The 26,246-nt window shown below is 43.3% G+C and overlaps 1 long non-coding RNA gene across 8 annotated transcripts in view; it reads left to right on the top strand.

Moving 5' to 3' along the window:
- Nucleotides 1-26,246, top strand: part of LOC104869391 — a 203,742-nt gene that overhangs the window by 138,996 nt on the left and 38,500 nt on the right. The window contains exon 1 of one of the 8 annotated variants that reach the window (XR_782311.3): nt 14,316-15,890. The exons of the other annotated variants lie outside the window; for them this stretch is intronic. This is a non-coding gene — a long non-coding RNA (uncharacterized LOC104869391). Of the gene's footprint in view, nt 1-14,315; nt 15,891-26,246 lie in introns of those variants that run through there. 8 annotated transcript variants of the gene reach the window in all.

The raw sequence follows: 26,246 nt of genomic DNA, 5'->3' as shown, positions 1-26,246 counted from the left end.
CCAAAAAAAAAAAAAAAAAAAAAAAAAAAAAAAAAAAAAAAAAGAAAGAAAAAAGAAAACCTTGCATCTGTATTAAACATGAACAGGACTTTTTTTTTCTTGTCATTCCCTAAACAATGCGGTATAGAATTGTTTACATAGTATTTACATTGCATCAGGCCTTCTAAGTAATGTGGAGCTGATTTAAATAGACGCGAGTAGGTTATGTAATATTTTAGCTGAAGGACTTGAGCACCCTTGGGTTTGGTGTCCAGAGAGGTCCTGGAACTAAGCCCCTGCAGGTACTGAGGAGCAACTGTCCTTACACTCTACATATTTAGCAGCAAAATATCGTTAGAAGTCTTAAGTCTGAGTAGATTCAATGCGGTGATAACTGTGCAGTGCAGCCAACCCTGCCTCCTTAAAAACACGCCTCTTCACTTGAATTTTTCTTAATTTTTTATGGGGAAAATTGGGGGTGGGTTGGATATGACAACCCCACCGTTTGCTGGGCAGTCTTCTCTCAGCAACTATGCAGGTACCATCTAAGGCCAGGGCCATAATCCATCCAGGGAGAGATGCAACTCTGAAGAGATTTAACAGCATTTTTCTGTAGCATTTTATTGCCCTAACCTTTCCAAAATGGCAAGGGAGACATTTCCTGCACCCTAGTGTTTTTCAACACAAATATTAGCTTTCAGAGCTTTATTTCCATTCATCCTCCAAAGAAATTTGTTATTGAAACTTTGGGATCAGAGATGAAGGAATCCCATTTATTACAGTTCCTTTAATTGCTAAATTACCCCATGCTGTTTGTCTTTCTAGGACATTTTTGTGCTCATGTTGAGCTCTGGAATAGGTAAGGTTCTCTGGGTTGTGTCAACAAGATTATCACAAATCCTCTCTTTAATAGCTCTGCAGGCCCTGGCAAACATCAAAGCGGGTGTCTTAGCTGCTATACTCCTCATATTTACAAATATCTGCATAAAAAAACTAGCATTTTACTTGTACATGGATTAAAACAGGATGTGTGTTTATATTCCCCAAGGTGGACATGAACAGCTTACCTTTTCTTTGCACTTTCAGTGTTATGTTTTAAAACATAGCTCATTTTTATTCACATTTTTATGATTATCATTGTGAAAACTGGAAAATGAAAATAATAACCACAACATCATACACAATCTTATTACCTGATTGCATTATGAGTTACCTCAAATCTCCACCCCTCTGCAAGTTGTCAGTGTACTGTACACAAAAAATTTAACTTTTTCTTTAATGGAACAATATTTGTATTTTGCAATTTTTAATATATTCTTGTGGAGTTTTTTTTCATTAAGTTTATTGGTACATTTTAGGTATACAACATAATGTACATTCATCATTGGAAATCCATACCTTTACATAATCCGTCTTGGTTCTTATTTTCTCCCCATTCCTCTGCCCTCCCTTCAACCCCTCCACCCCTCCCTATTTACAAAGACTTTGTTTTCATTTTCTCATATTAATTCCATTCCCTTCTTTCCTTTCCCCAACCCATCCTACTTCGCCTTCCCCTTGAACATTTTCTTCCTATTTCACATTATCAGTTACACATTTTGATCAATTTGTTTGTTTTGTTTTGGTACTGGAGATTGAACTCAGGACCTTGTGCTTCCGGGGCAGGTAGCAGCACCACTGAGCTAAATCCCCAGCCCTTGATCAATGTTTTTAAGGTGCCATTTATATACCACTTAAAGGGTACACCTTAATTAGGAGGCAGACTGTGTCCTTTTTTATTTCTATTATTTTACTGTAAGCATACTGCTTTGATGACTTTGTGCCTTTACTGTGGTTAGTCACCCTCAAATACCTTTTTCAGAAGTGGTATGGTTATTTCCAATGGTTGTCTTTTGAAGTTTTTTGAGGCAAGTGACTGGTTTTCTTTTTAAGATGGTTGGATGGATTGAGGGTCACCACACACTGTGAGAATGTTTGTGCCCAAACTACACACACACACACACACACACGCACACACACACACATTTTTTACTTTTATGTAAACTTTAACTTAAAAAAAAAATTGGTACTGAGAATTGAGCCCGTGAAAGTTGGCCCACGGCCTGACACGTGCCAAGGAAGTTTTCTATCACTGAACTCCACCCCGGCTTCATTGATTGGTTGATTGATTGATTGATTGATTGATTCATTCATTCATTCAACAGGGTCTCATGAAATTGCCCTGTTTGGCTCCAAATTTGCAATCCTCCTATTTCAGCCTCTTGAGAAGTCATAAGTTTGCTGTAGTTTTGGATAATGCTGAGTGCTGTGGGCCTGCCGCTGTAGGCAGCTCACCCTCCAGAAGCTGGTAGAAGGATAAGCCGTGAATGCCTGACTCTGCAGTCATCATTGTGGATGCACGAGCTTGAGGAGTTTCTTCCTACTGAAGCGGATATAAGTGTTTTCTTTAGGGTCGTGGCACAGAGTCTTAAAGGAAGCCCTGCAGAAATGCCAAATGTTGGTTAGCAGGCAAGGAGGCTCATTTGGGATGACTGGTATAGTATGCTGTTGAGTCATCAGCCTGGAGGCCACTCTACGCATGGACGGTCTTCTGCCAGAGCACAGGGGATAATCCCAGTGCCAGATGTCTGTCCTGACAGGACACAGCCTCAGGGTTCGGTTGGTCTCCTCTTCTGCCTTCTCTTCCCTGTGCTCCCGAAGAAGGAAATCAACCTAGGACCTGCACATGGAGCTGCCTCTGAAGTCTCCTACTCAGTGTTCTCTCTTTCTCTCTGAGAAATGCAAGCTCCGTCTTATGGACCTTAAATAGATGGAAAGATCTGATACCTGGTATTTTCCTGGTATTCTCTCTGTGAAAGAGTGAGAGAGAGATGGGAGTGGGATTTTTACCTCAGTTTTTATCACCTTGGTGGAGCAGCACTCTTCCCAGAGAGAGAGAGAGAGAGAGAGAGAGAGAGAGAATGAGTGTGTGTGTGTGTGTAAGCGCATGCTCTTGGCCGAACTGGGTCATCTAATTTGCAAAGGACCAAAGAATGAAATGATTTAACATGAAAATTCAGAAAATTGATAGGATTATTTCATCAGCTCAATGCATTCTGAAGCGTGCTGAGTCAAGCCCAAATGTGCCACCTTCCTGTATCATACTTGTACCAGCTCTATTTACTGTCTCTGTGTTTTAAGAAAATTGAGGCCTGAGAAGTAATTTGCCTAACTCTTAAGTAGAAGTTGAACTACTGGTCTCTAAATTTTTTGGCAACGTTTTTTGAGGGGGTGATGCTTTTAGACTTTATGATCCACCCTCAGAAGAAAACAACCTTTGAGATATTTTTCCATCTCAGGATCTCATCTGCTTATAATTTACTGCCTAGTCCCCTTATGACCCAGGACACTGTATGTCTGAGATGGATGACTGGGGTAGGGGTACAGTCTGTGACTTGGGAGCAGTTATCCTCTTTATGAACCCATCAGGGCTGTACAAAGACCAGCTCCCAGGTTTTCTTTTATTAGCTCCACATGCCCAGTGTCCCAGAAACAGCCGTTGACTCTACTGACCCCAGCACAGAGCTGTATCTTTTGGGGCTATGTAGGATGCCCTATCTGATCTTAGTTTAGATTGATTCCCTACATAAAAAGAAGAGATGTCCAGTTACCAGCAGGAAGCCCTGGGAACAGGAACTCCGTAAGGAGCTTGGATCAGGAGAGTAGTTCAAGAGCAAGACATGAATCCCTGTGAACTTATAGCTGGAAGCCACAAAATTTATATGAGTAGGTGGTTCCCATGAGGGGTATAGGATAGATAACTGACAAAATGCTAAGGAAAATAAAAAAAAAAAAGAGAAGATGATAAGCAGGGGAAGGGACTCTCGGGGATTAGGAGGAACATGTATTAGTTTCTCACTGTGTCAGAAATTACTGCCAAAATTATTCACAAATTCATTCTCTTATGGTTTGGAAAGTCAGAAGTCCTAAAGCGGGCTGGCCAATGGGGCTATATGTCTCTGGATATTCTAGGGGAGAATTGGCTGCCTCACCCTTTCTAACATCTATAACCTGCTTTGGCTCCTGGCCTACCCTCAATCTTCAAAGCCAGCAGGATCTTGCAATTTCTGTCTCTACACTTCCATAACTTCACTGCCTTTTAAGGATATTAAAGATCCTTATGATTACATTGAGTCTATCTGGATAACCCGAGATAATACCCCTTTTCAAGATCCTTAATCACATCTGCAAAGTCCTTTGTGCCATATGAAGAGCATATTCACAGGTCTGGCACTGCACTGTGGGTGTCTTTGAGCCATCATTCCATCCACCACAGTCCACAGGCAAGGAAATTGGATCTTTCCTTTATAGTTATCTGTCTTTGGGGCAGAGACAAGGACAGAAGTAGAGAGTGGCTCCCCTCACACTCCTAGGTGGTGCCCTTCCTCCTCTAAGTGTGGAATGCACGTAGATGATTGTTTCCTATAGGACTGCAGAAAGGAAAATTATACATAAAGTGATGGAAGGCTGACAGCACCTCTGACCAACATACTTCCTTTTGGATATGGCTCTAATCGTTGAAAGTAGTTTCAGGCAGGCCACGTGAATAAGCTCCAAATCAGCTAACTGTTGGCTGAATAAGATGGGCACAGGATTCTTCTGGGCTTCTTCTGTTAGTTATGAGATTCAGGGGTTGGACAGTCAGTCAAGTAACATCTTCTGCCTTTGGATCTATGAAGTACTTCCTACCACTTCTACCCTGCAAACACAAGCATGCACACACACAGATATATGCACACACAGACACATTCACATTTGCATAAATGTTCTTTTTTTATTTTTAGCAGTGCTGTGGTTACAGAAAATTGACCAGAAAGTACAGGGTTCCAATATATTCCCTTGTCCCTGTCGATTTTCACTGTAATTTACATCTTGCATTTATTACCATCAATGACACAATATTGGCATATTGTTACTAATTAAATTCTGTTGTTTGCATGAGGGTAGGTGCCCTCTTTGCCTTTTACATTCTATGGATGTTTGACAAATATATAATGACATGCAATTATCACACAGTATAACACAGAATACCTTCCTCAGAGGCTTAAACATCCTTTGTGCTCTACCCTTACCACTTAAAACTTTTCCCTGTAAATTGTCAGTAATGTTTTGGACCCTTTTGAAATCAGCTGTGGTAGAAGTCTTTATACCATGGAAATTAGCAAATTTTGCAAATCAGAGCTTTTTCTCCCCAGAGAGCTAGACAATCACATACATCTTGGAATATTCTCCTTGCCCCCTTCATGGCTGGAACATGGCAAAATTAGAACATTTGGCTGGGATCCAAGCAGCGGGGAGGGTCCTCATTTGAGCCTGACTGGGTCAGCTTGGTAGCCTATGTGCTTGCTAATTTTGTAGAGCAGGGCAAGTCTGCAAATCCTACGTGGCTCACCTGTGGACTTAAACCTCTGTCTTGCTTGAGCTTCACTGTTATAGGAGCTCAACTTGTACCTAATGAATACATTCAGCTCTTGTTTTGTTTTGTTTGTTTGTTCTTGCTTTTCTTGCCCAGTGTATTCTACACCAGATTCAGTATGAGATGACATGTAGGAGATGTAACGGTCATTACTCTTTACAATCTATCTTACAAATAGAAGCCAGAGCGAACTATTAAAATATCAATGAAATAATTTCACTCTTTGACTTAAAACCTTCTAATGGTTTCTCACTGGACTTAGAATAAGACCCAGACTCTGTGCCATGGTCTAGCCCCTCACTACTCCATCAGACTGCTCTCATTTCTGTCTGCCTGTCATGCACCAGGCTCCAGTTGTGCTGGTCTTCTGTTGTGAGTGCGCAATTCGTGCCAAGATTGCTCACCTGTGGCACCTTGGACTCACCATTCCCTCTTCTAGGAACGAAAGCAGCAGAGTCCTTGTCATTCAGCTCTCAGCTCTTCCCTGAGCCTCCACTCTAGAGAGATCTCTCTTACAGCTTTTTATTTTTTCAACCCATAATGTTTTTTGTTTGTTTGTTTTTCAGTACAATATAGATTTGTCACTACCTGAGCAGACATTGTTTATTGACTGACATGCCTGTTTATCATCGGTCTTACCCCCAGCTAGATCCTAAGATGTATAAAGGGAAGCATCTGTCTCTTGTGTTCACTTTCAAGCACTGTGTGTATGCTTGTGAGAGCCAATGTAGAAGCTCGATAAATGAGCAAGTACATATCTTTTAGCTAAAACATGTTTATCCCACAGATCCTCTGATCTGAGCTACCTGTGATTGCAAAGAGTTCACAGTCAGTCTTCCAGTATCCTTGAAGTCATGCTTCCTGCGAGAATAGAGCAATTTCACATAGCACATTCTGTGCACAGTCTTTAGGGACAGGCTCCGTGGTACAAACTCAGAATTAATTATAATACCAAAGCAGCAACCCAATAGATCTGAGTGAATTAATTGAGTTTGACTTAATTTGCAGCTAGACTGTAGTCCCCTCTCTTCCCCACTGTGGGAATTTTCCACTTCATGAGAACAGAACCTTGTTTAGATTCTCATCAGGAAGTTTATTAGAAATCAAAGATGGCTCTGCAGCAATTGATATCAGAAAGAAGGGAGAGAGAACAATGATTTTTCAGATCCAATATCTGCAACTGAAATGACTTTCCAAATGTTTTTCCTGCTGATGCTGAAGAAGTCTTCTTGCTTTAGTCAGCTAGCAGGGGAGTTAACGTGCCAGAATCTGGGGTACCTGGAAGCTGCTTTACAGAAAACTCCTCTCCCATTCCTTGATTTCCATAGAAACTTTAGGGCCAGGCATTGAAAAAAGGGGAGTGTCTTTAGACATTTTTGTGCTGTCCTTATTTTGGTGATCCTGCCCATCTCTGGCACTCCATGCTCAGACATGCACAGAAACTTTCAGCTTTACCTGAATCTATGGTGCCTTTTCCATTAGACTGCAGAGCCCCACAAGATATGCAAAGAAGTCTCTTGCTGTGCAGAGAATACCCTCAGTCTCCATTCAAGCTATCACTGTGGACATTAGAGGGTGGATTTTCCAGGTGAATGTCACAAGGAGGGAGGCCCCAGCTGCCTTTGTGAGAGATTTCTGCTCAACTCCATGTTCCTCCAGTGACACAGGTCTCAAAGTCTGGGAAGCAAGTAAGTTACTCAGCAGCCGATTCCTCCTGGAAATAGTGAGAATGTGCAAGATATCTCTCTCTCTCTCTCTCTCTCTCTCTCTCTCTTAGACCTTGTTTCAATCTACTCCTGGAGAAAGGCAGTGCCTGTGTAAAGTGTACTTCAAGGTACTTTCATTCAGGGAGGAGGAGTTTGCCACGCGTGACACTGAGAAGTTAGGATTTTCTCCTTTATTACCATAGAAGGATCCTTAGTAGAGATCCATCTCCTTCATGACAAACCTGCCAGGGGTTCTCACTATAAGAAAATTGAATGGAATACTCCACAGATGGGAAAATTTGAAGCTGGGCTCATACTTTGAACATTTATACTTACGATTCATGCTACTGTTTGCAGTGGAAAATAGTAATTGAAAGTAATAACACAACAGAGATTTCTAGATTTCTCGGCATGTCAGAAATTCCCCTCCGGCCCCCATTATTCCAAGTGGCAGACAACTTGCTGCACAGTTTATAAGACAGCCAGAGCAGGCAGTGCTGAACGATTGATCACGGCATCCTTCCTCACTGAGATGCAGTAGAACCCTCCTGAGCAGTGTCCCCAAGAGCCACTGTCATCAATGAGGAGCAATCACAAGAAACAAAACCCGTTCGCCATCCCTGCTCTAAGTTAGACTACTGTAAGCCCGGGCACCAGCTGGGATGGGCTCAGCTAAAATGCTTTCATATCTTTTATTTCAATTTCAGACCCACCTTTCTGAGGACACAGCCTCCTGTCCAAAGTGAATTTACTTTCCTGCTTTTGCTCTATCACCAGTGTTTCTCTCTGGGGTCGCACGTAAGAGAATCAGTGGTACTAGGAATTCTTACTGGCAATGACTTTTTTGGTGGCCTCTAAGGGTCACTGACTAATAACAAGTCAGTCTCGTCAAGAACAAGCGTGTTGGAGGCTGGGTCTGGCCTTGGGATTCTTAACAGATCCATGGTGCATAGATTTGGCCTGGAGCCAGCCATCTTCTCTAACATTCTCACTGCAGTGCCCCACGACTGATCTTATTTTGGAGAATTGTACCAGTTTTGCAGCAAATTACAAGGAAGTTCTGGTTCCTGAAATTAGCCAAAGGCCAATTAAGATTTCTTGGGGCCTTTTCCATTGGCTGCAATGGCCTCAGGCGTAACTGCAGTGAGGCAGAGGGCTGACATTTTATAAGCTGCTTCCATGTATTAGGAGCGATTAAAACCTTCATCTCGGTTACCTACTCAGCCCATGGACAGTGGCCACAAAACAAAAGGATTGTGGTTAGTTCACATCTGTTACCAAAATGACTCAACATACTATCAGTTTAGTCTCAGAGGGGACTTGATGTGATTTCAGGGGTGTACAATTAAAGAAGAGAAGAAAAGAAGCGCAGAAATTGAAATAAGAATTTTCCCCAAAGCCCAAAGGATTTTAGGTTGGCTCTATTTCTGTAAGGATGTATTAAGTAACTGCCTAATTATTATTATTATGGTGGGTCCTGAAAGAGTACAGAGGAAAGAGAAAGCACTGGCAATGTCTGTCCCTGGAATTTGTAGCCTAGATGGACAGAAACATTTACCGAGGAAGCAGGAAGAGCATCAGTGAATTTAAATTATCAGAAATTTCTTACTGTCCTCTGGGTGCCTGGTTCTACTGGAGAAAGGAAAGAATAAAGGAAAAATGATAGTTGACATTAACACGGCTCTTGCTATGTGCTTCGAATGAAATCTTTTACACTGTTCACTCTGTCTTTGTAACAATCCTAGGATGTGCAAAGCATGGTTATCCCCATTTTGATGTTGAGGAAATTGAGGCCCAACAGAGTAGAGAAAGTTGCCTCAGAATCGCGTGAGGGGAGGAAGAACTAGGGCTTGCACACAGAAAATCTGGCCCTAGAATCTGAGGCTTTAGACACTATTCCATGTTGTCCCCGAAGGTATCAGGACAGCTGAGGCTTCACATTCTCCCTGAGAAGAACAGTTGTGCTAGAGTACAGCACAGAAAAATGGAGGCAAGAAAGAGAAGGTGATGACGTCAGAAAGCGAGATAGGTCTGGACGCAGGGCATAGATGTGTAGAGTGATGTGTGGGAATACTCTGTGCAGGGGGTTAGAGAAGGTTCTGGGGAGGACATAAGAAGGAGTAGCGGTGGCTTATAAGTAGTGGGTAAAGGGCTTGAGCTGCCCGTGGAAAGGGACTCATTCAATCAAGCCTATCTTCACACATGGACCAAAGTCATAGCACTGAGAACAGAGCAAGGGCTTGGAAACTGGTGGACAGGTTTAAGGTTAAAATTTGCCACTTGCTCCTCAAGTAACATTCAGCAAGTTACCCAACCTGTATTAATCAGTTTGGCTGAAAGGAAAGTGCGAAGAACGGTGGTTGAACAGGGGGACTCTTGAACTTTACAAGGAATTCATGTATTTGTTTCCGTAAAAATATTCCTCAAGTACCATGGTGTGACACGGATCATGCTAGGGGTTGGAATGGGAAGTGAGTTGGGCCCTCTTGGCCCTGTCATTCCCACTGGGGAGGCCAAATAACAAACAGACAAAATGATTTGAAGTTATTGGAGGGTTTCTGACTAAAACTCAGGGTTGGAGTTAATGGAACCTAGGGCAGTGTTTTCCTTTTTGGAAGCAGCCAACACCTGTGGCTTTTCTTTCCCATATCAAGTAGTGCCACCAGAGATTCTCCACACAGGGGTGCAGACCATGGTGACATACTCTTCTTTGTCCATGCAACAGGCATTTCTCCTTTCTTCCTTGTTTACAAATTCTTCTTAGCTGAAGATTCATCTTCCAGCACAGGAAAGGTCCCTGCTTCTTTTAAAGCACACAGCTCTCTCTCTCTCAATCATGGCCCCATTCACCTTGACAGGGATTAGCTTAGAGGAAATCACATGAGTTGGTTCTGACAAAAGAGATGTGACAGAAATCTGTTGAGGAGACTTCTGGGTGAGGGTTTCTTGCTCAAACACACTACAGGAACACAGGCTCTCCTCACTCCTGCTGATGCTTGCATGTGACAGTTAAAAGTGCGGTAGTCTTCTTCTTGGGGCCTGAAGGAGAGGTCTGGAGGAAGAGCTACTGTGATGAGTATGACAAGAAGGGAAGAAAGAATATAGGCTTATGATGCTTATTTGTAGAGACCATTTACCATAATCTACACTAGATGAGATCAAGAATGTGGTACTCATGTTCGAGTCACATGAGGATGAACTTCCTGTTATTTTCAGCCTCACATCCCAATCAGTAGAGGCATCAAATGGTAACAAGGAGACACTGCAGGTTCAGGGTTTGGTTCTTACTGTGGCTGTTGTTATCAGGGAAGGAAAAGAATGACACCCTTATCGATGTGTAGCTGTGGAAGGTCGCCCCATATGTGGCAGAAAAATCCTTAATATAAAGTAGAGCAGTCTTTCCTGTTCCCGTGGACTGACAGACACATTCTCTCCCAGAACTCTGCTCCTCAAATGCCCTATGGAAATCCCACAAGCAGTGTGCTGGGAAGCCTTGGGTGGACACTCTACGTCTTCAAGGAGCCAGGTTCAATGAACCATGGGAAGAAACCCTGGAGTGCAACTTCCCTGGAGAGGGACTGTACAGATTTTATTCATTGCTTTTCCCATATTGCCCTGAATAGTTCCCAGTACAGAGCAGGGGCCCCAAAGAGCTGTGGAGTTAATAAAGAAGTGGACTCAAACAAATACAGGTGTTTTTTAGAATTACACAAGCATGAGATAATAATTTAAAATTTAACAGGTAAACATAGTCGGAGTATGTCTTCATATCTTCTGTTACTAATGGTAATTGGTGGAAATATATAAGAAGCTATCTCTTAGGAATATCCAACTTGACTTTAACTGGAGTGTCATCATAGACCATTAAGACAATTGCATGGTCCCCTATGCCCCAGACATGTTTCTAGCAGACAGTATCCAGGTCTGCAGACCAGAATAGCTGTAATGTGACCAAATATCCAAGTGATACTTTCCTGAGGTCTTTTTGTTTGTTTGTTTTTGTTTTTTGAGACAGGGTCTCACTATGTAGTTGAGACTGACCTGGAACTCACTATGAAGCCCAGGCTGATCTTGAACTCACAGCGATCCTCCTGCCTCAGCCTCCCCAGTGCTGGGATTACAGGCGTGCACCACCATGCCCGGCTTTTCATTAGGTCTTTTCCATGGTCCAAATTTCACACCTTTAGTCCAGGATAACCAGAAGGAAATAGAATCTTTTTTTTTTTTTGAAGCAAACATTTATTGGTACATTTTAAATATACATAATGATAATACTCATCATAGGGAATTTGTACCGGTACATGATATATCTTGCTTCTTTTTTCCTATTCCCCTCCCCTCCCTTTGACCCCTCTTTCCCTCCTTATTTACAAAAGCTTTGTTTCCCTTTTTCCTTCTATTATTTTTTCTTGTCCCTTCTTTTCCATCCTCCCTCCCTTGTTCTCTTTCTCATATGAACATTTTGTTCTCCCTTCCCGATACCTATTAGGAAGTAGAACCTCGAATGCTATGGTTGGTTGGCCTTTGCTGATGCTATTTTTCTCATGTAGCCTAGCTCCTCTGGGTTGGTGGGATTCTTCCCTGTCTTTCACAGCCTGGATGGAAGCCTATTTAAGTTTAGGCCACGGTCAGCTAATTGTCACATGTCATCATCTGCACAGTGTATTGTCTTAGCTATCATTGGGTATTAAAGCAAATACCCATTCTCTATGAGAGAACAGGACAGGACAGGGCTAGTGGAGACCATAGACTGTTTTTCTAACAGGAAGCTCACTCTAAGAAGCTGGGAGTAGTCCTTTTGCTCTTCCCTATTTCCTATTGTACTTCTAATGTGTGATCAAGTCCTGTTTGTGTGACTTACTAACATACTCTTAAAGTTCTCTGAGGCTCAATTTCTCCAGTGGACTGTATTAGTAGTTTCTTGTTAGCATTATTGTAGATATTAACATGATTAAAAAATGTAAAATGTCACCTACAGTATGTAGTACTAGTCTTCTACTAGTACTAGAAGGTTAGTTCACTGTTACTAGCAGCACATGGTGGGTGTTCGTGATGGTTAATCTTAACCAACTCAATTGCCATCTTGATCGCATCTTGGTTATCTGCTCGACTGACTTAAGAGACACTTAGAAGATTAGTGATAATACACATTTAGATGTGTATGATGGGGCATAGGGCAATACCTTGAGGGCACTATTTGGCCCCTGGCCTCTTCCTTCTAGGCTTTTCTGTGATCTGCTTCCCAGATGCTATGAGTTGAGCAGTTGCCTCAACTTTTTGCCATGATATTTTTACTCTAGAGCAGCTGACCATGAACTGAGATCTCTGCAAACGTGAGTTGGAATAAACCTCTCCTCCTCTAAATTCCTCATTCTTGATCTCCTCTAAGCTGTGACTGTCAGATAGTTTGCTGATACAGTCGTCGGTCTTTGCTTGAGGAGTTATTAAATATCTGTTTGTGGATAGCTGAGAACAAACTCAACTCTTGCCTTGTGAGATTGCCGTGATTCTGCTACACTTGAAATGTGGAGTTTCTTAAGTGTTGGCTTGCAACTGTTAGGAAGTAGAAACCAGAATTTTTAGGGAGATGGAAGAAGCTGGGCCAGAGTCTTGACTCTGAGTAGCTTGACAGTGGCCGTGGGACCGGAAGGAGCCCAAGTGCAGAGTTGCAAAGGCTGCTGGAGATGGTAAAGCCTGCACCATGATGAGTGTCCTTTGGGAGGAGAGATTAGTGGAAGCGAGACACAAGATACCAAGGGGCTCTGAGAGGGAGTGTGATATGGAGGCTGAGAACCCTCAGCCTTGTGGGGTAGGGGGAACTGCCTGACTTGTGGAGGCCAATTCCTTCACTTTGGTTGGTCTTTGTTATTGATCTAGTCTCACTATGCTACTGCAGCTGAAAGGATCAGGCAGGAGACTCCTGCTTTGATAATTCTGCTGTCTCCACTCTAGCACAAAAACTGCTGAGATTCCAAAGACCAAAAATGTCATTGACTCTTTGCTCACCTCTCCGGCCTGAGTCCTGGGCCAGAGCTCATCCCCAAGAAACTACTTATGGCTGAAGTCTAATTATCACAGAGAAACTACATAATGAGCATGGTGGCCAATGGACTATTGCATTTGGATGATTAATACTGAGAGGCCATTGGCACAACACTTCTCATTGTATAGATGGGGAAATGAAGGCCACGGAGGAGAAGAGACTCGTGCAAATTAAAGAGCTCATTGATGTAAGATTTGGACCTGATTCTCCATCTTTTTTCTCTTTTTAATATAAAATGTAGCTGGAAGCCCACTTTTGCTCTGGAAAACAGAAGGTAAAAGCTGACAACATACAGCCAACCCAAGGAAAATGGAATGTTTCAGTACATCATGTGCCTCAGTCCAGAGATTCTAGAACATGACTGGCAAGATGGGTTCTTTAGCTACCCTCCTACTCTTAGCCCTTTGCAGCTTTTGAGAAACCTTGAGGTTTATAAACCTATACATTTGGGCCTCCCTTATAATGTGGTTTCATAAGAATGTAGGCCAGGAAGAGGCCACATGGAGGGCTTCACCGACACCACAGAGTGACAATAACATCCTAGTTCACATTTACTACTGCTCGGGGGGCCAGATGCTGCTCTAGGTTCTTTTCACATATTAACTCTCTTAGTTCTCACAATATCCCTAGCAACTCAGGTTTTAAATTAGGAAAATGAGCCATAGAGAAAACTGAGCTCAGTAACTAGTGTAAGAAACAGATTAGGGATTTGAATTGTGCGAGTCTGATTCCTGAGCTTATGATCTTGATATGAGGCCTTACTGCCCAGATGTGAGTAGTGCTTTAGAATGGGTCTGCAGTGTTATTTATTCATTACAACCTCTCCCACCCTTTCCCCATGGCCAAAGGTGGAGGAGGCTCAGAAAGGCAGGCAGGGCACGCACGTGCACTTGCCTACTTCTTCCGAAGTGCTGTGGGCATGAAACCCTCCTCCTCCAGGAAGGGACTGCCTGTCCCTTCTATGCTGTCTCAGAGACTTGCTTCCAAGACTCTAAATGCAGAAGATCAGTGCTCAGAAGTGAATGGAGTTTTCATATGCCTTTGGGGTAAAACTGGCAGATTCTCAGTTGTGTAGTGAAAAACAGCTATTTGATCTTTCTCAACTCTATATGAATCCTGTGAACTGGTCTCCACCTCTCCCTGGAGGATGGGTTAGAAATGCTGGAATAATTCTTCAAGACCCTCACCTGCTCCGTACACATACATACGAACACACATTTCTCCTCCCTCCACTCCCTCCCCCAGCTCATACCTCTCTCCTCTCTCTCTCTCTGGCACATACACTAGTGCTCTGCTGTGAGAAGAGAGTTCATCTTGTCTCTGAATTATGTGCCTGTGATGAATTTCTAAGGAAAAGATCAGCTTTGCCAGAGCCTATGTTGTTTTGTCTAAATCGGGGCAAATAGCATTACTTCTCCAAATGTTACTATTATAATGAGATTTATATTTACCTAGAGAGGATGCTCTTGAGAGAGATACAGCTAGAAGTTTATGCTACAGACAGAATAATCTTCCCTGCTGAAATGTGATTTGCTGCAGAGGGCTGTTTGGGGTTTGGATAAATGAGAAAGATAAACACAATGACTCCTGGTGGCTTTTGGTAACATGATTATCGCTGGGGAATAGATCTCTCCTTCTTCCTTTTGGTGCCTCCCACTCCCTCAGATTGTGAATGAGCCCAAAACAAAATTTTTCTAAGCAGGAGACCTAGCCGACCAGGCTAGGCCATAGGCCCACGTCCCCATCCCTGTGCGTGCACGTGTTTACGGTCACACATACATGCCTCATACCCACGCACTCGTATGTGTTACACAGGGTGTGTTGTTGTAGGTACAGTGCACAGCGCCATTTGGTCTTCACCGTTAGCAGCTCAGTGGAAAGGGAAATGAGACTTATCCTCCACAATCCTCTATCCTTCACCACCCAGTAGAGCACATTGTACCCTAGAGGAACTAAGAACATGCTGTCAGGAAGCAGTTCGTCCCCCAAGATACAGCTGTAAAATTCGGGCAAAGCTTAAGTAAATGTGGCTATACACTCCCTAGGTATTCAGAGTTTCACCATTGTGGTTTCAGGCTATGAAACAGAAATTGTTTGTGGGTATGTTTGGCTTTATGTTACTGTTATGTGTTTGGTAGCTTAAAGACCGAACTGAAAAAGGACTCAGAAGTTCAAGGTTCAGACTCTGTCCTCCATTTGTTACCAGCTACGGAGCTTTTGCTTATGTGCTAGACTGTTCTGGGTCTCTGAGGGGGAAAGCAGACATAGCTTGTGACCCAAGGAGCACCGGCAGCCTGACCCCAAGGAGGCAGAATATCAGCTTACACAGGAAGGGGTACTAAGCAGGAGGCACACAGGAAAGTTGCTGGAAGGGCCGGGGAACAAGGGAAGGGAACAGCGGACCTTGTGTTTGAATTATCCCATAGCGGCTATGTTAGATTGGGACAGCAAGTGTTGGAGGAGGGAACATCACAGTTACTGCTGGGGAGAGAGGCAAGTGGGGGATGTATTTAGGGGATCACAAATGGGCCATTCTAGAGCGCGGAAGACGTGTGAATGTGGAAGAGCGGAAAATAGTTGGTAAATAAAATATATGTTCTACGTTCCCTTTCCTCTCTGTCTTCAGCTTCTTCGTTCAGTCCAATGCGGTCACTTCCCAGAGTGCTGAGCTGAAAGCATTTTCTCGAGTCGCGATCACCTTTACCAGGTGAGGATGGTAAGGGATCCAGGCTCGGGACAGGGAGCATCCTGGAGGAGGCCCAGGGAGGAAACGTGCCCCTTACCGTCCTACTTACTGCACCCACTGTCGCTGCTTCCTTTGTCCACAGTTCTCTTCCTTTTTCCACCGCCATTTATCTCAATCACACTCATCTTTCAAGAGGCAACTCAAGGACAAGTTTCCCAGGAAATTCTTCCTTGTTGTCCTGTCAGAAGCATCTATTGCTTTTCTGGAACCTTCAAATTCTGTGTTCCTCTGGGATGTTGGTGGGATTCTCCCGTGAACAGGGGAAAACATCAAACTATGAGCTGTGCCCTGGTTTCCAATTTTGTTTGGTCTCGGTGTGTTTTCCTGTGAAAAAGTTTTGATTATGGATCTCAGGTCAACTGCTAAAGTAAGGCTTTAATAAGCGTAAAATGTGTGAAACCCAGAAGGTTAAAGGGTCGAATATTATAGTCCTGAACTTGAAATCAGCTGTGTTGAAAATGGGGCTGACAGAGGAGAGTGTGGTACTGTCCTTCCAGGGTCACCAGTGAAGGGTGTGGAAGGAACTACTCATTTCTAAAACTCTGAGTCCTCCAGGGAGGCATCAAGGGCAGGACCGAACACCTCCTGGAAAGCAAGGCATCCTCATGTCCCCTTACCAATGGGCTGGGAGGCAGCAGTCCTGTCCTGTGATCATCCTATTAACTGCCTTCCTTCTCACCTCACCCAGTTTTATCCCCCTATGTCAGCTGCATCACTCCATATTAACACTCTCCACACAGTTCTGCAACTAAACAAGTAAGGGGCACCTTGACCCATCTCTCCAGGTCCCGTCTGTCATCAAGGCTTGTGATTTTTAGGGACATCGTTCAAATTCATCCCACTCTTTCCCCCTTTTCCTCCACCACCCTAACCAAACCCTCGTCATCCATTCCCTGGATGATTGTAGTTGCCCAGACTTCAGCTGGATGGACAATATCTGCCGGACATTCTTTATGCCATACTTACAGTCATCCAGGGGCTTCCTGGTACTCTTGGGTGGCTTGGTAAGTCACAGCAAGAAATTAGAAACTATTACTTCTTCAGCTCTGTCTTCCCCGACTCTTGCCTTGTCTTTCTGCACCCCAAATCCATGGCCTTTCTGTTCAAGGGTTGAAAGTGGTGTGATCATTTTCCACTGTATGTATCCTCCTCACTCCCTGAATCATCTTTTAGTTTTCATCTTACTCATCGCTTCTTCAGAACTGACATCTTTCAGTATCCAACAGTTAGGTTTTGTCCCTTTCCTATATTCTGTAAGAGAACCTGACTGGTATATTCAGCATTGTGACGGTTTGTCATTAGGCATTAAAATATGACAAACTATATGCTTTCTACCTTTTTACTAGACTGAAAATCTGTTTGGAGTATAAGGCATCATGTCTGAATTCTCACTATTGTATTCCTGAGAGAGAGCATAGTTTCTGGCTATTGTGAACAAATTAAGTAGCTGGTAAATTAATAAATAAATGAAACACATTACTCTACCCAAAGAAGAGAGGCAGGTTATGCCCTGGGTGATAACTTCTTTGTAAGGCTAACAAGTCTCATCTCCTGTTCTCTGCATCTTCCCAGGCCAGCAGGATGTGACTGACTGTAATGGACATGTACGTGCACATTTGGAAAAGGGGCTAGATCCATCCTGGGAATGACCACCTCCCTGGACATTAGGAAATAGATTTCCTGTGACCTGCATCAAACTAACCTTTCACCTCAGAAATCCTGCCAGTATCTATTGGCAAACTCTGAGATTTAGGTCCAGCTTGAGTCACACAGTTACCTTCCCCTATCTCGTGTGTCTGGCTTTGGTTTCTCCAAATACCATCCATCTGACACCACTGCCACTGGCAGCCTCCTGAAGCAAATCTTTGATCTGTCACTGTTACGCACGTCATCCGCAAGTGATGCCTCTGCCTTAAGGTGGAGTGTGGGTGGTATGACTGAGAGCAAACTGTCCGTATCTCCAAATATCCGTCTTATGCTCTGACTAACCTCTGGCTGTGCTGTTACAGGCTCTTTCTGGCCACTTCTGCAATCCAGTGGTGACCAGTTCTGGTTTCCCACACACACCTGCTCACCTCAGGAGTCTTTCCTTTCTCCTAGCTCTCCAACTTCCCGTGCTCATCCCTCACTGTCAGGCTGGTCCAAGCATGATTGAAATCCTAGCCTCTATCAGGATGTTCAGTCTGAGAATGCTGTCATGCCTCTGTGTGAGGACGGGCTTCGTTATGTTGCAGTAGCAAATTGACTTCTAATTTCAGTGGCTTAATACACAATAAATAAATGTTTGCTTTTCCCAGGATAAGTATCGAATGTGGATCAACAGGAGGCTTATTTTCTTCAGAGAAAGTTAGAAGCCAGGCTGAGAATGGTTTTACCAGCTGGAATATTTCTAAGGAAAGGAGCACTTAGGAAGCTCACATGTACTTTTCCTGTTCTGGTTAGAAGTAATACAAGTCACCGCTATTGTCCAAAACTAATCTCGTGGCTCTGCCTAAGTGCAGAGGAACCAGGAGACCCTAGCAGCATCCAGCTAGCCATAGCCAGTAACTACCTACCCCAAAGCAAGCCAAACACTGCTGTATACAGTACTTAATTCCACTGTCTGCTCCTAACGGCACGCGGGACCAAAATATTTTCTATTTCAAACATAGTATTTCATGCCTGGAAATCTTATTAATACACTGAAGGCCAAAGTTTGGCCTTTCTTTGATATTAGATCTGTATTACATTTGTTTTGTCTCCTGTGACAGATGATAAATGCCCTCCAAACAGGGACTTTTCTAATATAACTTCCTCATGCAGCAGTGATAGAGGAAAGTGCTGGGTAGGAGAGGAGCTTTGTCTCTGGACAGCTGTGTGATCTTGGGCTAATTATTTAACCTCTGATGACAGTGCAGCCTCTAACCCCAGAACAAAGGCACAGAACTTTAGTTGAAATGTCAACTCCCTCACCTCTGTATATGCAGCTTTGGGAACTAAACGTCACCTCTGGAAGCCTTCATTTCCTCGTTGGTGCCGTGCAGATCATACTGTACTTACATGGAAGGTGGCTGTGGATATTAATGATTCGTGCAACTTTGCACAGGGCCTGGCAAGGCTTGGCTATTTGACAGGTGCTCCTTGTCAGTGGCCGTTCTCAGAACCCTGGTTTCCTCAATTGCAAACCGAGTATAGTAAATAACGAATCTCGTCATGCCTGTTCCCATGGTGTTGTTTGGAAACGAGTCACAACAAGCAGAAGGTAGAAGTGCATTGTAAGCCGAAAGTGCTCCCCAGTAGTTAGTGTTTATTATGTAGTCTTGCTGGGCAGTGCAGATACAAAAATGTGTAATGCAGGCTGAGGCCTGAGTAGGTGACTAGCTGATATTTGTTGCGATGAGTTAAATACGGTCATTGGACAGAATATTTTTCTAATTGTGTGGCATCATCATACCCCCGCCCCTCCCCTGTGACCACGCTCCTTTGAACCTCATGTGGAAGGTGCTGTGTGTGCTCATGGCACCCACAGGGATGTCTTCCGGTGACGCAGGCTTTCTTCACAGCCCGGAAAGCCGGGCAGCTGCCAATCTCTGGTCCCTGCTCCTCAGGCTTCTTGCTTCTTCACCTGCTGGCAGTTGCACCAGTGTCCTTGCTGTCCGTGTGCCTGCCTTAGTCTCACTAGAGAAATGGAGAGAGCATCTGGGAAATAGGAAGTTATCCTTTATCTCCTGGACCCAGTTCATTTTTCATTTAAAGACAGGGCAGAGAGGGTCGTATTTCTCTCTGGTGTCTTTATTTTCCTGTCAATAAAAATCTTGTTAGCTGCCTGGCTGGGCAGGGTTTAAGGTTGGCAGTCCCGTCTCTGTGCCTTCATTAGCCCTGGGTTAGTATTGGAGAGTTGAGGTGCTAAATCGTCCTAGCTCAGAGACATCAGGTGCGGTCAGAAGTCTAGGGCTATTCATTTGGCCTAGGATCTGTGCTCTTGTTAGTTTGACAAGGAGCCGTGAGAGACATGGAGAAGCCTTAGAAATGGCTAGGGGTTGAAAAGGGCTAGAGGTGTGGGCAGGAGTAGGTTTGCTCCAGTCAGTGCTTAGGTCTGAAGCTGGCTCCGTTGACCCAGGACATTTCTGCTTTTGTTTCCCAGTTTCCTTATATTGTTGAAATAACAACTGCAAAGTGCTTGGCATTAGTCCTGGGAAGAAGGATGCATGTGGTTTCAGCACTGATAATGATTACTCGGTGTCCACTGAAACCTATAAAGCACCTACTGTGTGTCAAGTGCTGTTGAAATACATCAGTCAATGAAAGGAAATTAATCATCCTCAAGAATTTTACATAAGAAGAAAGATGATGATGATGATGATGATGATGTTGGCCCCTGTCTCTGGGAGCTTAATATCTCCCAGATGGGGGAAATAAAATGAATCCCCATACTGCCCTGGCCTTACCCTGGTATATGTGTGGTGTGATAAATTACTGTTGTACTTTGAGTTCCTCCTAGGTACAAAGGATGCTCCATACAGCACTCGGTCTCTACTTTCTGGTTTGATGAGTGTGTGAATGAGTTTTACGCATTAACTTTTCAACCCTATGATAGGGCAGAAAGAGGTCTCATGGCTTGTGGAAGCCCCATGACATCAGAGAAGCTATGCTGGGGTGTGGTAAGACAGATGCCATTCATTTATTCATCCACTCATCCAGAAATGTTTGCTGTGCACCTAGGAAGTGGCAGTAACTGTGCCAGGCATGGTGACGAGCACACAGAATTATAGGGTGCAGCCCCTGGTCACACTTCATCAGAGCCAGTGACTCACACCCTGTGGCCACTGTGAGTGCCTCCTCCCCAGTTTCTGGGCTTCATCCCCTTTTTCTCTACAATGGGGCCTCCCTTAGAGAAGAGAGGGGCTGATCCTGATGGGACAGTATTTCTACAGAGAGCCACTCTGTTGGGGCGCAGACCAAGGGAAATTCAAGGAAGCGGTTCTGTCCTCTGCCATGTGGCTGGGACACTACACTAACAGCGCCAGTGTCTCTGCAGAAGGAAATCAATGACATGGACAACTTATGTGATTTAGTGAGGAAGGTCCCACCCCTACTTCAGTATCTTCTGCGGAAGATGCAGTGAGGACCTGTCCCACAGGACAGGGAACAATGCTGTTGCAGAGGTTTCAGGGCTGGCCAGTTTGCCATCAGATGCCGGACTGTGTCACAGCAAACTCCTGCAAGCAGTGTGTCAAGGGCCCTCTGTTAAGGACAGTGTTAGGTGTGGGGATGGAGATGACCTTCCAAATGATGAGCATGTAAGGGCAAGGAGGGGGAGACTGGCGCTGTGACTTTGACTAGTGTGTTTACTCCATGGGAGGTTTTTATTTGTGATCCTCCATATAACCTATTGGAGTGGGCAGGAGGCCTCTTGGTTTGTTTTCTGTTTGGTAAAATAGGAGAAGAGATTTGCCGAGGTGCTCACACTGCCAAGCGTTAGGAGTCTAACACTCTTAGCTCTGTGTCTTTCCCATCACACCAGCCAGCTTCCTGATTGTGACATGGACTGAACTAAAGACACTTCCCAGTGACTTTTTTAGAACACCAGCTCCTCAGCATAAGGCAACATACACACACACACATACACAGACATTTCTGTCAAACAAGTCAGAGAATTTCTGGCATGAGAAGGATTAAATGGGCTTCATTGCTGTCTATCTCTGCCTTCAGTAGGCTTACCTAACAAGGTTCCCCTGACAGTTTCAGACAGGGAGAGAGGGTCTAGTGGCTTTTTTGACTATAGCAACCTTTACCCATATACTAGTTTATAGGTATCCATTTCCTTTTCATTTTTCATATGATACTGGAGATTGAACATAGGGCCTTTGCATTGAGTTACTTACCCAGCATTTTTTAAAAAAAGTTTAATTCTGAGACAGGGCCTTGCTAAGTCATTAGGTTGTATAAGAAAGACCAGGTTTCAGCCTCCTGCCTCACCTCCCACAGGTGTGCATCACCATGGTTCACTTAGTTTTATAGGAAATGCTGTGGATAGAAACTCTGCTTTATTTCCCTGTAAAGACCCCTGAAAGATCCCCTCTAAAAGAAGGATGACTAAGAATGATTCCTGGGGTCCATTCTTGCCCGATAGCTTACAAATCCAATTCCTAGGCCAGTCGGTCTTCAAAGCAGCCATGCTTACTAGGTGTGTAGGGCTGATCAGCACCTCAGAAAGATGCAGATTCTGGAGTTCCCTCCCCAGAGAGTGCAACTCTATAGGTTTAGGGTAGGATCCACCACACCAGGTCATTTTGGTCTGAAAGCCTCACTGTACCCAGTCCCAGAGAGGATTACATATAGCCAGTGAGGACTCCAGAGAGGCCTCCGGACATGTGCAAGTGGAGGAACAGCTGTACACACCTAGTGATCACAGGTGCACACAGTGTGCCCCCCTGTGAGTATGTCCATTCTTTAGCCACAGATTCTTCCTAAGTGGGCTTTATACTCTTTATTCACCTCTAGTTGGTAGTTACTCACTAATACAGCTCTTGGGGAAAACAGCAGAAATCCTCTGTTTACCTACGAAGTCCAAGCAGCCACACTATAGTTTAGACTGTGAGAGGGAGATTTTAGGGGGCACTGGGTCAGCAAGACTCCAGTGTAGGTGCACTTCTGTGGGTATAACTTACATAACCACCTGCTCCTTATAAGACTTGCGATTGACAAACAGGTCTATTGGGTTTGGATTGTTGCAAGAGTGTACAGCTGGCTTGGGGGCTAGCAGCTGCTGGGCAGCTAGCCACAGAGATGAACCATGGCTAAGAGGCTGGGAGAAAATGGACAGTTAGGGTGGCGGCTGAGAATCCAAGAGCTCTACTCAGTCCACAGCTCTGCATCTCTTCTCCAGACTGCCCCAGTCTGAACTGGTGACAGGACACCTCAGTGCTCAAATCCCTTACAATCAGCTTAAACGCTATTTGAAAATGTTGGACTCCAGAAGAGTTGCCTCTTTTTGAAGAGTTTTGTTTTTTGTTTTTGCTGGAAAGAGTTACATAATTCTAAGATCTGTTTGGAGGCGAGCTGCCAAGGTTTGGTGGCCTAGAGAGCAATTGTTTTCCAGTTTCACTTCAGGCTAGACATGGTTAGGAATTTTCAAATTATAGAATACTTTCAAGTGAACATAAATGACTTTGGTAATCAAAAATTGATTTATTTTTTAAAAATTCAGGGAAATGAAGTAGGACTGAGACCATGAGAGTATTGAAATCCTTTCCCACAGGGGAAACTGGCAGAGCCAGTTCTAACTATGGAAAGTTCTTGGTGGAGTTTCCCACTCCTGACACCAAGATAGTTCTCCTACAGTGCTTTTCATAGCTCCCAAAGGGAGGAGTAATGGAAACCACAAAGGGCATCAGAACTATGCTTCATAGTTTCCTGGGCTTATTTTACAGATCCTTGTATTTACCCTGTATGCATATTTTACCTTGCATTTTACATAATGTTATAACACAAGTACGTCCTCAGGTGACTCCAAATCTTGGAACATAATGTGTATGTAACGGGTGCATTGTTTCTCATCACGTAAATACTGTACACTGTACTTCATTTAGCCTTTACTCTCTGGTTATGCATTTTGGTTGTTTGCATTGTTTTCTTGTGGAAAAATATGTGTTGAGCTCTCATCACATTAAGCTGTTCCTGATTTAGGATCATTTTCTTAGGACAGATTCTAATGCAGATTGAGTGCTGACAGAATAGCAGTATAAACAGTCTTCAATTTTCCTTTATTTTCTCAAAATATTAGGAACCAAGATGATCTGAAGTCATAGCCAGGGAAGGGCTTGATTTCAAAGTACTAAAGATTTAGGAAAGGAAAAAAATTGCAGGTCTAGATAAAAAATCAGAATGCTATTAAAAACTAATTGATAATGATTATGGTTTAATTTTTTAAAGCCATAAATTAAGTGCTGCATACTCACATCTTTATTCTACATATGAATCATTTTCCCAATTATCTATTACAAAGTCTCCTAGATCAAATTGTCACTTGAATGTTTAGCAAGTCAGATTCACAGTAATAAGAGCAATAAATGTATCAACTTTACATTAAATATGAAAGTATTTGGAAACAAATGATTTATCATGTTACCATTTTTACCTACTAAGAAAGTGGCTCAGTTACTGATTTTGTCATCATTCAGACAGAAGGACCAAAGCACAGCCCCGAGGAGGAGGAACTTGTCTAAATATACAGGGCCAAGTAGAGGCAGCTGTCACAACATGGGACCAGGTGTGCCTGATTCTCATGTCTGTGGGGAATGGCAGTACTTCACCACCGCAAACAATGTAGTCTCCACTCTTCCACTCATATCCATGTGGAATAAATGGCACAGTGATCCTACCTGGGAGGAGGTCAGTAACTCACCGCTGGAAGTAGAGGGATGGAAGAAAGACGGTTGGGGTTACCACTGTAATAAAAGGATCGTAAGTGCAGATTAACTCACTCTGATGATGCGATCTGTATTTCAGCAGTTCAGTATTGAAGACATGGGGATGTCGGGAAAGATTTTACTAGGGCAGAGACACTTGGGACTGCTCATGCAGGAAAGGTGTCCCTTGGCTTTATGAGCCAAGAATGGGTGTGTGCTCTGGGGCAGGGCATTCAAAGTGGAGGATAAGGGAATAAACAGAGAAACAGAGGGCATGGGATTTTCTGAAAATGGTGATTTAAATTCAGTGCTGCTGAGTCTTGAAGGTTAGACAAATGGGGACAAGGCAGGGGTAGACATGAGTGGGCTTCTTTCTGGGTGATTCTAAGAAATGTGAACTCCGACTGTTGGAGGAAGGGGACCAAGGTAGGCTTACAAGTTACAGTATGTTTGTGTATGAAGGGGGGTCATACAACAGACTGAAAGCTTGTGTCATCCTAAATTCACACACTGGAATCCTAACCTCTAATAAAACTGTATTTATATGTGCCCTATGGAAGGTGGTTAGATCATAAAGGTGGATCCCTGATAAGGGACTAGTGTCCTTTCAAAAGAGGACCCAGAGAGTTACCCTGCTTCATGACTCTCTCTCTCTCTCTCTCATATCACATGAGGACATAACAAAAACATAGCTTCCTATGAAGCAGGAATAGGCTCTTATTAGACAGAATCTGCTATTGTCTTGACCTTGGTCTTCTCAGCCTCCATAACTATGAGAAATAAGTTTACCGTTGCACTAGTTTATAGGGTTTTGCTAGCACAGCCTGACCAGACTAAAATAGAAACAGACACATAGAGGGAGTGGAATAGATTCTGGCAAATAGCTTTAATGAATGAGTGTGAACAATGTAGCTGGAAAATCATCTTAGAGGCATTGCAAGGAGTTAGGTGAAAGATGAGAATCTAGTCTGAGGAAGCCAGGACGGAGGGAAGAAGATAGATTAGACAGCCATTAACTGAATTGAGGTTCTACTAAATGTAGGAGTAAAAAAAAGAAACAGAAATGGAGGACGACTAAGAATTTTAATGGAGACAACCTAGGGAAGAGACAGCCTCCAGAACGGGAAAACATTTTTGTCACTGTTCCTCAGAGAAGTAACATCTAGAATACTTAAAGAACTAAAAAAAATTAGACCATCCCTAAAGAAAAGATTCAATAAAAAATAATAGGTAACTGAAATGAGTAGCTACTTTTCAGAAGAGTTGCAAATGGCTAATATATGAAAAATATGATATTTTTGGTCATTATGTGAAATAATACTCAGATCCATCTTAGCCTACAAAGAATGACTGTGAAGGAATCAAATAATAAGTGCTGACAGGCTGTGAGGTGAAAAAGAACATTTTTACATTGTTGGTTGGACTGTCAACTAGTACAACCACTATGGAAATCAACATGGAGATTCCTCAAAAATCTGTAACTAGTAATCCCATGTAATTCTTCTTCCCAGAAGAATCAAAGCTATCATGTTACAGTGATACATGCATTCCTACTGTGTAGCAGCACAGTTCACAGTACCTAAGTCCTGGAGGCAGCCTATAGATAATCGACAGATGAATAGATTTAAAAAAATGTGTTTATATACAGTGGTGTACTACTCTACTATAAAGAAAGTGTCAACTTGAGTCATTCACAGGTAAATGGATGCACTTTGAGACCATAATATTAAGTGAAATAAACCTGAAACACAGCTTAAATATCACATGGTTTCTCTTATCTGAGAAACCCAATGTATAAATAAAACGCAAAATACAAGATGATAGGAAGTAGGGAGATCTCTTGTAAATGGGAAGGGGATCAAGAGATAGAAGCAAGGAGGAATACAGGAGAGGGAAAGGGGGTGAGTCAAAGAATTGAAAAAAAGAA

This window comes from Fukomys damarensis, unplaced genomic scaffold (genome assembly GCF_012274545.1).
Source record: "Fukomys damarensis isolate Sample0158 unplaced genomic scaffold, DMR_v1.0_HiC HiC_scaffold_8, whole genome shotgun sequence".
In the NCBI taxonomy this organism is placed as follows: domain Eukaryota; kingdom Metazoa; phylum Chordata; class Mammalia; order Rodentia; family Bathyergidae; genus Fukomys; species Fukomys damarensis.
This window is presented reverse-complemented; position numbering and strand designations above follow the sequence as displayed.